We start from the raw sequence: 14,811 nt of genomic DNA, 5'->3' as shown, positions 1-14,811 counted from the left end.
CGTTGTGAATCACTAGACTTTTGTTTATAAAAAAGACAAAAAAAGCTTCAAGAAACATTGTTTAAAAGTTGTAGAACTATTTACAAAAAGAAAGAGAGAATGAAAAAGCAACAAAATTATGAGCAGTAATTCTGTGCTTGAGAACTAATTAATCATGGTATCCAGGGGAGACTGTCTAGCAGTTGATTTTCTGAGGTCTAAATAAAAGGCAAACAGAATCTTAGAGAAAGGAGAGCTTGTCAGGTGTTTTTCTCTGCTTCTTTTTTACTTTTCTTTTTTAAAACGAAGGCAGCAGTGCACTCAGGAGCCTCTGATTGAATTCATAAAGCCAGGAAATATGTTTAAGTGTTTGTCACTGTAAAGCTATGCTAAGTATCAGAGCAAATCTTTTGAAGCAAAGATATTTAAATTAAAAAATACAATTTAAAGAGGATTGTGGGCCAGTGGTGGAAAATACAGGGCTTTTTCTTAATCTAGCTATTAAGTGCAGGAGGGTTATGATAATCATTGGATTGCTAACAGTACTGAGGTTCTAGTGGTAAAAAAAAAGCCATGTCAAAAACTTGGACTGTGGGTAAAATGAACCTAAAGGAATATAAGAGATAAATATGAGACACATTTTTAAATTTCCTACTGTGACTCCTCTATCCCCATTGTGTTTTTAAAAATCTTTATTAAGTTAATTGGTACATTTTAGGAATACAATACAGTTACCTTCATTTTAGGAATACAATACAGTTACCTTCATTGTTGAAATCTTGTACCTTTACATGACTTATCGTGGTTCTGATTTTTCCCCATTCCCCAGCCCTCCCTTTAGCCCCTCCACCTTTCCCTGTTTACAAAGACATTGTTTCTATGTTTTTCCTTTTCACATATTTTTTCTTATCCCTTCTTACCTTTCCCCTACCCCTCCTACTTCCTCTGCTCTTTTAGACCTTTTCTTCCTATTACACAGTATCAATTATACATTTTGACCCTTATTTACATGTTTAGTTTTTCACACCAGAGAAACTATTCAGTATTTACACTTGTGTGACTTATTAATTTTACTTGAGTATGTCCTCAAAGTGCATCCATTTAGCTATAAATATCTTTAGTTCCTCATTCTTTATGGTTGAGTAGTACTGTGTTTTATTAAAAAACCCCACATCTTCTTCATCATCTCCAGTTGATGGGAAATTGGGCTGTTTCAAAGTTTTAGCTATCACAAACTATGCTGCTATAAACATGGGTGAGCATATATCACTATGGTATGATTCTTTTAAAAATTCTTTTGGGAAGATACTGAGCAGAGGAATAGCTGGTTAAATGAGACCTCTAATCCTAGTTCTTTGAGGTATCTCCATATTTTCTGCTTTTACTTCTTTGAGAAATGTCTGTTCATTTCAGATGCCCATTTTTAAATTGGGTCTTTATGTTTGGGGGGGGTCTGATTTTTTTTTTTTTTAGTTCTTTATATATTCTTATGAATTTCTTGGACTAAATTGGTAACCAAAGTGAACCAAGAAAAATTCCAGACTTAGAAATAGCTAGGAAGGTCTAACCTAAAATGTAGATCCTGACACTTAGCATCTTTATCTTCATCCGTGATAGAGGGAAATGACTCTTTCAGAGCAGCTTTGCTCTTAGAATTAAACAAGGTGGTGAATGTGAAATGCATAGCAGAATGTTCAGAATGGGTTAATCCCCCTTCGCAAACATGATTCTTCCCTTTCACTGTCTGCTTTTTCCCACTTGAGCTTTTGAAAGGTCCTGAGAAATCTTTCTCTAAGTCCTCACTGCCTACTTCTTCTGGTCTCTCTCTTCTCCTACTCTGCCTCAGGTTTGCCCAGGCAATTCTGCTGCGTGTGTTTTTGGTTATTTTTCAGCTTTTAATTTTTATTAGTACGCAGTTGAATTACATAATGATTGCAATCATTGTGTGGAATTGGTAAACATGGGCAACACTTTATTATTTTTTTCATCTCTTTTCTCTCCCTATCTCTTGATCTTCTTCCCATTTGTACAAAGCCTATCTCCCTATCTCCTATATCTATCTTTTATTTTGTTTTTATATTATTATATATATTTATTTTTATTTACATTTTGGGTTTCTTTTACAAGAGAAATCTTGTGGTGTTTTAGCTCGTGTATCTGATTTATTTCACTGAGAGATTCCTCAAATGACTAAAACTAGAAATTTCATTTGACCCAGCTAGTCCCCTACAAGGTATCTTCTTGAGAGATTTAAGTACATTATATCACAATGATACATGCATACCCATGTTTATAGCAGCCCAATCCATAATAGCTAAATCTTGAAAGTAGCCTGTGGATAAAGAAAATGTAGAACTTATACACAATGGAGTACTACTCTGCCATGAAGAAAGATAGATCTGGAATCATTTTCGGGAAAATGGATACACTTTGAGACCAAAATGCTGCTTGTTTAGGTGATAAGAGGGATCACAGTGGCACAGGTGTAAGGAGGGATGAAGCCAACAAAGTGGAAGGAATGCAAGCTGCAGGATTTTGTGGGGAGTCTCTCTGCTGCTCTGAAGTGGTTGGGTCAAGTGCAGGGCTTGAGTGGAGCTCCACTTATGTGGGAGTGGTTACTTTGCCCCAAATAGGAAATTTGTCACACCTGTCTTTTCTGCCTAGCTGTGGATGAGAGTACAAGAGGCTGTGGGGTCCTCTGCCATTCAGTGGAGGACAGGGGACCAAAGAGAACAAAAGCAGAGGAAAGGTGACTGTCTCAGTATATCCTTTAGAGCTGAGATGCATAATTTATCTCCCATCTCTGGATGCCAGGACTCCAGGCTTCCTGATGTTTGGTCTTCAAGATTTAAATCACTTATTTCCCGGGACCTCAGGTCACCATCTGCTTCCTGGACCTGAGGCTTTCAGACTTGGATTGATTCATGCCACTCATCTCCTGTTTTTCTAGTTTGCAGACATCTGTTGTCTGTTGAGGTACTGCTCCTTAATTGTGTGGGCCAGTTCCTCTACTACTGCTCACTGTATACTCATGTACTTCCCACTGATTCTGTCTCTCTAGAGAATCCTCCTGGATATGAAGTACAGGGTTTACCCTTCAAAGCAAATCTGGCCTGGTGATGTAGGGCTCATTTATCAATTAGGCAGGATGGGCACAGTGCTTAGGGTTCAAAGTGATCTTAGGAGCCCACAAGTGTTTTAGCTGCTTTTAAAATTACAAGGAAGAAATGAACTTTCAGGTAAAAATAATGCTTTCATATACATTATTAATGTATTGTCCTTAATATCCACACTGTAATAAACTAAATTTATTTTGTTTTTGAAGTCGGGCTTAGAAAAGCAAAATATCTAGGGCCCCAAAATGTGAAAGGTCACAGTGTGGCCCAGGGACTGAGCTCTCTCCCCTTTTTCCACTTGACCTGGCATAAGGCAGTCTGCCATACATATCTGGCTGGAGTCTGCAGATTAGTTACAGCCAACTATTTGCAGGGAAGAATATGAAGAGATGGCCACCTTGATTTTAACCCAAGGTATAATTCTACTCAGTTTTTTTCTAGATATTACTAAATGTCATTGACTGCCCGTAACAGAGCTGCACTGGACTAGTTGATTCCTTTTCCTTTTTTTGTTTCAATTTCTTTTTATCTCCATCTATCAATTTTTTGTGTCTGTTTTCTATCAAGTTAAAGCTGTTAGGGAGGAACAATGTTGTAGATCCACATAATTTCCAGAAGATTTCCCCAATTAATTGTGACCTACCTTTTCTTGTTTATTCCTTTTTCTTTCCATTTTCCTTTGAAGTTTTTTTTTTTTAGTTCTACTTTATTTCCATTCCATTAGAAAAAATGAAGACTTATTTGGAATCCAAGAACTTTAGAATCAAACAAGAATTGTGCATATACGAGGCTATGGCTTCAAAAATAAAATTTAGTTATAACAAAATCCTGTTCTTCATAGTACTTTTTGGCTCTAGGTCATAGGGGTCATAATGGGGGAAGAGTGATTTTGTTCTACAATTCTAGGTCATTTCACCATAATGCATTAAGTCCTTATTCCTGAAGGTCAGAAGGCAGAGACCCAGCTCTCTAAGAGGATCCAGAATAATATTAGTGATGGGTTATAAGATGAATTGTATCAACCCAAAATTCATATGTTTCAGTGCTAACTCACAGACTGAACATGACATAGTTTGCAATTAGTATTACTGCAGATGTCATTAGCTGAGATGACATCAATAGGATCAGCCCTAAACCCATATAGCAATGTCCTTATAAATAAATAGGGGAAATTTGGGTAGAGACAAGCCACAGAAGTAAAATGCCATGAGAGGATGAAGAGAGAGATCAGAGTGATGCTCCCACCAATGGTCGCAAATATTGCCAGTAAAATACCAGAATTGACAGAAGAGGGACTGTTCCATCTCTTTTCTGAGAAAGCTGAACCTGGTGATACCTTGATCTCAGATTTATGCCTTCAGACCTGTGAAGCAATACATTTCCATTTTTTATGCCAGTCACTTTGTGGTACATGGTCATGGTAATTCTAGAAAGCTAATCTAGTATTAACTTAAAGCCCTTACATAAAACTAAAAGCAAATAAGACCAAGCAAATATGAGATTTAAAAAAGGTATTCAGTATATAAAAAAAACGTAAAAAAAAAAATACAAAGAGGCTAAAGCCTGGTAAATATTTCTGTTCTGAAATATCAAAGTCATCTTTTTAAACTCATCATGACAAACTCCACTTTGGTTTTGCTCATCATCTTTGGAAGGGAGGGAAGCTGGGTTTTTCCATGAACACCTCCTCATGCTGCCTTCCTTTCTGGCCTGGGTGGTGACTGTGCTGCTGTCAGCTCTCTTCATACCACTCAGCTGTGGTCAGGTTTGGCCCTGGATTCCTGCTGCATTTGGTGTGGCCCTTTCAACAGACTCATTCGCTGGCAGATGTCCTGCTACCACAGACACAATTTTTTGACCAGGTTGTGGCAATTTGCAATAAACATAAACGGAACTCTCTGTACTTTTTTATTGAAGAAATAGTCAATATTTAGTGCTCAAATGGTACATCATACTCATCTCTGAATTGCTCTGTGGGAAGAATTTTTAAACATGATATCTGAGTCCCAAATAGACAAATGTAGTTATTTCAGAGCAGCTCTGAAGGTGAAAAGAGATTTTTGTGGTGCCTTCTACAGCATCCACCACCTATATTATATCCTCTGCCCCACTATATTAATGATGCTAAAATTTAGGTCATCTATCTGTAAAATGTCTGAGTTCAGATGTTCTCCCATTTTAACATAGGATCTTCACACACATCCTTTGTGGGTGTCCATTCTATATGGGCACCCATCATGATGCAAACAGAAAAAGTGCAGTAATTAAATAGAAAGGGGATCAAATGTGGAGTAAAATGAGCAGAAACCCAGATCCAGAACCAACAGCCTAAAAACTTGGAGCAAAGAGCCAGTCTTTGAACCACAAAGAAAGGTTGAGGTTAAAGAACTCATATTATTTAGAAAGAACCACCCAAAGACGCAGGATTCATTCATCTGCACACTCATTCACTAATCTAATGCCAAATGCATACACATGTTGTGCATAAAATGCTCCTGGGATTTGATTTCATGTAGCTTTCAATGGACAAAGGAGAGGAAGGCGCAAACAAGTAAGATGCTGTAGCACAGAGTAGGGAACTCAAATTATACTGCTTATAGAAATGTCCCTTAGATTTCTTCTAGACCATTGGGAACCAATATTTTGCCTTCCCCATTCCCACTGTACCATCTTGAAATCAATAGGATAGAAGGGTCATGGACTAGGTATTTTCAGATACTGGGAAAATCAAAAACTGTGTTCTAAGCCAAAACAAAAATTAAAAAAAGAAACATAACAATCTAATCTTACTTTGGTGATTCATAAAGCCAGGATTTAGCAGTGGGTTCAGTATGTTTACTACCTGTTTCTCAATGGGACTCAGTGATTCACTGAAAAGGAAAGGGACATTCTTTGGTTTAAAGTGTCCAGAAAAATTTAGAGTTTAGTGTATATTTTCCTTTGATTCCCTTAGAAAATTCATGACTCATTCCCTTTCAGTTAATCCATCAATAAATCCTAAGGATTTTCCCTAAAAATATGAGAACTCCAAATGATTCCTCTTACACTGTAACTATCCTTGCCTAAAAATTACTCATCTTGTCTCTTGACTACTTCGTAACCAATCTACTTTCCTTATGATCATAACTCGACCCTCATGAACCTTTGAGTGAGTTTTTGAAAACAGATATGGTACCATATAAGCCCCTACTTATGAGCTTCCCATGACTCCTCACCATGCAGAGTACCTTACAGACAAGCCCCAGCCAGCTGCTACAGCTCTTGTAGAAGGCTTTCTATTATCACACTAACACTTTCTGCAGTGCACACTCTCCTATTTAAGGCTTTTCTGATGGTTGCTCTCTCTTCCTGGATTCTTATTTCCCTTAATTCTCAAGAGGAGTCTCTTGTCATTTGAGGATCAGCTTTGACATTACTACATTAAAGAGATTTACCTGATTTCAGAATCCCATGTATTCACCCAGTTGCTGTTTCATTTCCATCTTCTAATTCTCTGCATAGCACTCAGCATTTTCTGTTATCTTTCTTAATTTTTAAAAATTCTTCCCCTTTCACATGAGGGTTAGTTCCAAGATAACAAGGATATGTTAATCTTGATTGCTGATGGGTCTCTAAAATCTTGTACTCCCAGGAATTCCATTGCCATTTGGTGAGTGACTAAACACCTGCCTGTCTCACTGTTCGCTAAGGATAAGGAGTTAGTTACTTTCAGATTGCAAAGTACTTAAATTGTACTTAAGTTTCTTTGTTTATTAAGGGAATTAAGGGAGAATAGGACACAGCTTCAGGAGCTGCCCAGCTGAGCCACAAGGACCAGAAAATTGTTCATAAGATGCCATAGACTCAGCAACCCCAGGAGCTGGACTTATTCCTCAGATGCCTGCTGCTTCCTCCTCTAGACCTTGGGACCCTCTACCTCTTGGTTTCTAGAGACCTTGCCACTCCTGCTCCCTCTGCCTGAAAGCCCTGCTTCTGGCTTCCTGGGGAATGCCCTACTGGGGCAGTGCTGCTGCAGAGGTGCTGAATCAGGCAATCTTTCAGACTGGCTTGCTTGACTCATCTGGGCTAGAGGTTGCTGCCCAGCCTCATGCAAATATTGAGGCCAGTACACCAGGTCCTTTAAGAAGGAAGCCTCCAAACAGGGCTATGTGCAATATAGCCAGTCTGAACTCCTTGTAAGGGAAAAGTATTCTTGTCAAGTAGTTCAGTGGCCTGAAGCACATCTTGGACTTTCTAAACTCATAAACATAAACATTGGTGATGAGGCCAAGCATCAAAACTATGCAGCAAATATATTCAAAGGGTTAATCCCAGTTCTGATCATGTTCCAAAAAGATACATCATTTGGTGAACATTGTATTTTTTGTTAATAAAATATGTTATTTGCAACTGACTTAACCATAAACTATTTATCTATCTTTTCTTTTAAGCCTTTTAAATATTATTTACAAATCCATATGCAAACCTGAGGTCACAAAGTTATGGATGGTTGAAAACTTGAAGAAAGTAAATATAGAATTGTCTGTAGATTTGGATGATAATGCTATATTTTTAATGTCAAATTTAGGAGAATGGTGCATTTATTCTTAAATATGTATTCACTACGAGCTCAATGTGGAGCATTTTGGCTCAGCACTTCTCAATGGATTTGCATATGTGAGCAAAATTGAATCTACAAAGATATTCATTGCATTATGGTTTGACACAGCGAAAGTCCAGAAATAACTCCAATGCCTAAAAATAAGGGACAGTATACAATTAAAAGAGAATGCTCTACAACTACTGACAAGAAGGCTTTCTACCTATACATGTTGATGTAGAAATATACCCTCCAAAGTATTATTGTACACAACAAGATATAGAAAGATAGATGCCATACACTTAATTATGTGAAAAAAAATTTGCCCTATAAAGAGAAGACCAGGCTGTCTGTGAGGGGAAGGGTAGAGAAATTAAATTGTAATCTGTAACTATTTTACTGTTTAATATTTTAAAAATTATCTTCAAATACTGCTTAAAAATAGGAAAAACAACTTTATTTTCATATAGGACAAAAATATATACTAGCTTTCCATTGAGTTTAGAAGAAATAGAGAAATCTGAGTATTCAGTGCCTCTTACCCTTAAAGAATCAAAGCTATCTATAGAGAACTTAGTCTCTGCCTTTTTACCTACTCTGTTTATATAATTTGTAACAGGAAGGGCTTAGAAATTTAAAAATCCCTAAATACATTATAAGGATTAAAAGCATTTGCAATATAAGAAAGTACTTAGTACCTAAGTGAATGTTCCCCTGAGCCAGAACTAATTAGACATGGAGTCTCATCTTGTCAGTGGGCCCTCCTGGGTATGACACATGAATTATATAATTCCACAATTAGTATAAAAATGCTCTGCAATTCTTTCCTACTTTGGCTCTTGTAAAAGAGTAGAGGTAGAATAAAAATAAATGACATGTTGGACTTACATGTCATACATGGCCCTCATCTTTTTTTCTTTTGCTTTAATTAATATTTACTTGTTATCTCTGGTGATTATTTAATAAGTAGACAAAGCATTAAGGTTAACTTCATTTCCAATCAAAATAGAATTATAAATTCACAAGTTTTGTTACATCAAATCCAAGTATATAAAATGATAGATTAAAAAAAATATAAAAACATAAATATAAAAATATTAGATATTTCCCTGAACCAGAAGTAGAATATCTGAACTGGAATCAAGAAGAATTGAGCTGGGGATGTTTGGGACTCTGAGTCTAAAAACCAGCAGAAGACTTTGAGGGTTTTGATAGCTGTGTGGTAAAGGGAACCAAAATGGCTGTAGCACTGGAACCTGACATACTTCCTTAAGTCAGAGGCTGCAGTAGCTTGGCCTCAAGTGTACAGAAGGCTGAAATATGTCCAATTCAGTTGTCTCAGATTATGGAGTCTGTAAAGCTATGTGCATAGGGAGACAGGAGGGACAAATAAAGACTCAGCGTCAGGAGTTAAGCCATATTGTTTAACATTTTGGGAACAGGTAATGTTTTCAGTATTTTCTAGTGCAGATGCCTTGATTATCTAATAGAAGATTTCTGGGTCCAGATGTTTTGGTTCCAGAGGAAGAGGGTGGAAGCAAGGTGGTTTGCAAAAGAAAAGCAGGGAGAAAAATAAATCAAACACTGTCAGACATGATGAGGCTTTAAACTAATATGTCACACACAGGAGGGATGTAAATGTCAACAAAAACAACAATTGGGAGACAAGTTGACAAGCTGATCTAAAGACAGAAGGAGTACAGCAATATGAAAATTAGTTTAGTGTTAGGGTCCTGAAAATGCTTAAAATCATAAAGGGAGAATACCTCTGCTCCCAAATGCTAAATAAAAGCACTCAAGTGGAGAATTAGCATGTTCCAAACAGTCCTAAGGAACTGATCCAGGAGGCAATTCAGGGAGAAAAACATAATTTGAAATATAAAAGAACAGTAGAGAAATGTGGAAGATAAATGGGGAGGGTCTGATAATATCCAACAGGAATCCTAGGGGACAAGAAGAGGGGGAATGAGAGAGAATCAGTACTCCAGGAGGAATGGCCCAAAAGTGGTCCACAATTACAGAAATATATAATTTTTCAGATTTAAATGCACATATACCACTGAGTAAAGAAATCCAGACCTAGAAAATGAATTAATATTTTATACAAATATAAAAGGAAAAAATATATAAGGTACTAAAGAAGCTAGATTACAAATAGAATAAAAGCAGATTTATGTCAACAATAGTAAATGTTAAGAAGCAAAGGAATACTATCTTCCATGTTAGCTAAAAAAAAAAAACTTCCAATGTAAGTTCTATAATCAGCTAATCCATTATGCCATAATAATATATAATGTCTACAATAATGTATCATCCATGACCCTTGCTAATAAGCCATTCATTGACATGTTTCATGGAGAGAAGATGACCCAGGGGAAAGTTTGTGATATGAAGTACACCACCAGCAGAGAAAGTTGGTAAAGTTCATTAAAAGGACAGATTGTATTTTTAAAAAATGTTATAGGACATTTCCAGTTCATCATATTGTAGAATCCTCCCATGTACCCTCCAAGAAATTGAGTCCATCTTTCCTGCCCTTGAACTTTGGGAGATTCTGTGGCTCCCTTCAGAGGTAGGACATGGCAGTGAATGACACTGTGACCAGCAAGGTTAAGGCAACCTGGCTTGTGTTTGGCTTTTTCTTTCTTGGGATGCTGCCTTGGGAACCCAACCAGCACATCCCAAGGAAACCCAAAAAGGAAACACAGAAAGAAGCTGAGACTTCTACTCAGTGGCCAGATTCCACAGAGGCCTTTACAATGTGGAACAGAGAAAAGCTGTCCCTAATTTTTTCTACTTGAATTTCTGACCCACAAACATCATGATCATTCTACTGATGTTTTATGCCATTAAATTTTGGGTAATTTGTTTCAGAGCTACATTTACTGAAGCAATTAGTATATTTCACTTTTGACTGTTAAGATTTTGATAACTATTGATAATGATGATTGAAGCAGGGAACATGGAAGGTATAAAATAGAAGTTGTTTAGTAGCTAGGTTTGTTACTTAATTTGGGAGAAAGCTAAAGATGCTCAATAAATTTAGGTTTTGTTAATTTTTTGTAGTTAAACTTGTATGTAAACTTTGCGAAAAAAAACATTAAAGAGAATAGACATTCAATCAATGGAATACAATCCAACAGTGAGAAAAGGAGGGGGGAACATAAATGTATGCAGTCATAACCAAGCAACGTAACGGTAATCACTTGGCTGGTTCATGTTTCTTTTTATATTCTGAGAGTACTAGTAGATCCAGTGGTGGTGAACTCTTAGCATACATTCTGTTTCTAACTTTGAAAGCTCTAAAAGGCTCATCATCATTTAGGCTAGATGCAATTAAAAATATAACGAGTGATAGACATCACACATCTCAGATTTTCACAGTTGAAATTGTATAAAGTTGCGTTCTTTTCTGTTATATGATTCATTAGTTATGTTTTGAAGTGTGTATCTTTAAATATTGCAGATAGACTCAAAGATAAAAATGGTTTTTATTATGCCTTATGTCATGGTATTTTAGAAAGTTAAAAAGTTGGTGAGATATTTTAAATAGATAGAAAATGATGTCACCACAATGATTGTTAAATTTAGCTTTCTAAAACTCTACTTGGAAAACATGGTAGGCAATTACTCTTCAGTAGTTAAGTCTAAATCAGACTTTAATAAAATAACTGACTCCCTTAGGCACAGTGGTTTGTTACTCCCACCCGCTTTGGTGCTGGGGATTGAACCCAGGGCACTACTCAAACCTTTTTTATTTTTTATTCTGAGACAGGGCTTCACTAATTGATAAACTTTCCAGGCTGGGCCTGAACTTGTGATCCTTCTGCCTCAGCCTTCCTGAGTACTGGGATTACAAGACTCCACCACAAGACCTCGCTAACTGATATTATTTTGTTTAGAAAACCCACAAATTAAGCTGCTGCCATTTGTACCGGTAGTATTTGGTTCAATTTGCCAGCACCTTTTACCAGTGCTTCCACTGCTCTCTGCATCTAAAACCTGTCTGTATGATTCCTTAAGACACAGTACTGAGCGTCCTGGCCTGCTGTACAGACACAGAGAGACAGAGTTCTCAGGTCTGCTTTGTAGCAGTGTGCTGCACCCCATGCTTCTCTTTTCCATGCAAAGGGATCCAGGAAAGGAGACTGCCAGGACAAAGAAAAGAGGAAAAATATCCCAGAGAGAAGCCATGCTGGTGCTTATTGTTTTTCAAGAGAAGCAAATTTTGTCTTTTCCTTCAAAACTATAAAAGCATTTATTGAAACTGTCATTTATTTGTCTTAGTTCAATGCTGCTTTTTACTGAAAGTAAACTTTATATGTTCTATCTCTTTAATTAAGAAGGACACTTTTTAAGGGGTAGTACTTTAATCACCTTAGTTATTTTCATCGCTTAATATAGTGTTGGCACATTGTAAAGTCATAAATGCCTGTTAAATGAATAAATGCTACAGACGAGAAGGAATTAATGTTCTCTATGAAATGAGAAGTCTTCCCAGGGAATTTAGTGACAGAAGCAGAGCAAGAAATCCAAGCCTTGCCCTCTTCTGTCTTCCCAGATGCAGTGCACTTTCCACAGCCATACTCTCTTGAAATACAGAAAGCTGTGCTCAGCAGCCTTCAGATGCCTGCCTAGGAATCCCGTGTGTTGCCCACCAGACTTAAATGGAATGATGTCTATGGTCTCGGCTCATTATAAAATACTAGAAAAATGACCCAGTGCAAGGAGAGGAAGCAGTTTGATGAGCCAGGCATGTTGCAAACATATTCCTTAGGTTGTTGACTTTTGCAACTGTAGTATTTTGCTATGTAAAGGAAATATTCCACTTTTTCTATAGCTCTCTCTGTCCTTGTAACAATTGCAAATATTAACCTTGAAAGAGGAATTCCTACTTGGCATTTTCCTAGTAATTATTTATCTAATATTACATCTCATTCCTTTTTAGTCTCTGTTAATAATTCACTAATCTTGGGTGCATTATTCTCCTGTAGCCCATAAATAAGAGGCAATTATTTTCCTCCTGTTCAGCATTACTCCCTATTTTATAAACTTTTTTATGTTAAGGAAAGGATCTTTGCAGAACACTAAAAGGAGCATCTATGTAATAAGTTATGAATAATACCCTGATTCTCCAGTTATTTTCTCTGAATTGCTTAGATTTTTTTTTCCTCATTAGAAAGGACTTACACATTCATTGATCAGGATATATTTCCATGCCTTTCTGCCTTATCCTTTAAGGGGCTTGTGAAGTTTTCCTTACATTTATTGCCTAACAGACTAGAAAGACAGGAGAGGAGAGGTGGCATAAACAGCTGAACGGCTTGTTGATTATGATTGACAAAGGCCTGCAGTGTGTGTGCAGGGAGACAAAGAGTCCTTTGTCTGGGGGGAAGCATGTGACCAGCTGCCCCATTTTGGTCAGAGCAGTTCCATTTGTTAGTCTACTTTTCTGGATTTTCTTTGAGCTTCTGTTAAACTTGGTCTTTTCCACATTCTTTCCCATTTTCCCCCAATCATCCTTAGGGAAAAGAGCAAGACAGAATCAATTCTACCAGCAGCCATATGTTTCCTGCTTTAGTCAATTTTCTAAAACTGTCTCCAAATATTTTTGGTCATGGATTAAATCAGGACAATATATGTACTTATTTATAAATTATATTCATGTACTCCTTATTTTGAAATTCTATTCTAATGTGTTAATTATCGCATAAAACACATGAGAGTATATATTAAAAGAAAGAAACGTAATAAATATGAACAGAATTTTCTTAAGATTCCCCCTGACATTATCCTCTGTACTTCTAGGGCATCTTCACCCTGTTTTAGAGGTTCATGTTGAAAAGATAGTTGTGAGTTGATTAAAGACATGCATAGCCTAGCCTGAGGAAGCACATCCTCCTTTGGACATCATTTGGGATGCAACAGTCAAACAGCTTTCCCATCCTCTTTGGATCACCAGGAAAAATTTTCAAGAATATGCCAGAAAGCAAGGGCTCAACCTCAGTTGGCAGAGAACTGAAGCCTAGTCCCAGATCTACCATTCAGCAGGTCTGTGATTCTTAGAAAGTCCTTTAAACTCCAAATTTGTCATTAGTAAAATCATTAACTTTACTACTTCTCTGATTTATTCTAAATATCAAACTAGACAATAGATTTACAAGAATTTCATAAGGAGTATCATAGAATACAAATGTAAGTTAGTATTGTTATTATTGTTAAAAATTGTCCAAGGAAGAGTCATTTTCCTTCCATTATTTATTGTACTGGCAAAACTATTTCAACATAAATTGGTCTTCTGTTTGCCCTCACTATGATACAGTAAATGATCATTGGTTAAACTCCTAGCATTGTAGTTTTAGTTTACAATTAATACTTTCTCAGTTGTTCTTTCCAAGGTTATAGAAACATTAAAGGTAAGAGGAAAAGAAAAATTTTAGAGATCAAGGAATTTAAGAGATCATCTCAATATTTCTATTTTATGGATGAATCTCAGAGAAGTTAAATAACACATCCAAGATCACATAGTTGGCAAAAGAGCCATGTTAGAACTTGACAGTTTTATTTGAACCTATTTTGGAATCCAACTTTTTCCCATGGTGCTGCTTCAATTCCTTTCCTTCTCTCAGTGCTGCCTCTTAGGGCTGATATCCACCATCATGGCTCTCTAGAAAATTATTTACAATTTCTTTTTAGCTTTATCTTTCTCTCTAGTAAATCTCAACATGATTGAATTCATTCTGTCTCTACTCTTCATCATAAAATATTCCTTCTCTTCCCAAGTCTCTAAGTCTTACAAGTCACTTCCACCTCCCAGTCTCCACTTCTTTCTAACTTTCATGGGACTCCTACTCTGATTGCTTTGTTAGTTTCCTGAGATGTTATTTTGTCAGAAAGGATTTCCTTGTCTGATCAGATGACCAGAGATGGACATATAAATTGTCATGGAAAGGCTTGCCTCTTACAAAGCCCCGACAAGTGTCGTGTGAGTCACACAAGGCAAACTAACCTTATCACAGATGGTAAAAATAAGAAGGTAAAAATAATCTCCTCACACAAATCTCACACCAGAAATAGGTGTGAATACTTAGGAGAGGAGAATTTAGAAATGAGTGTTAGAGATGGCACCATCTCAGG

The sequence above is a fragment of the Fukomys damarensis genome, unplaced genomic scaffold (assembly GCF_012274545.1).
Source record: "Fukomys damarensis isolate Sample0158 unplaced genomic scaffold, DMR_v1.0_HiC HiC_scaffold_1, whole genome shotgun sequence".
In the NCBI taxonomy this organism is placed as follows: domain Eukaryota; kingdom Metazoa; phylum Chordata; class Mammalia; order Rodentia; family Bathyergidae; genus Fukomys; species Fukomys damarensis.
Note: the sequence above shows the minus strand (reverse complement) of the source record.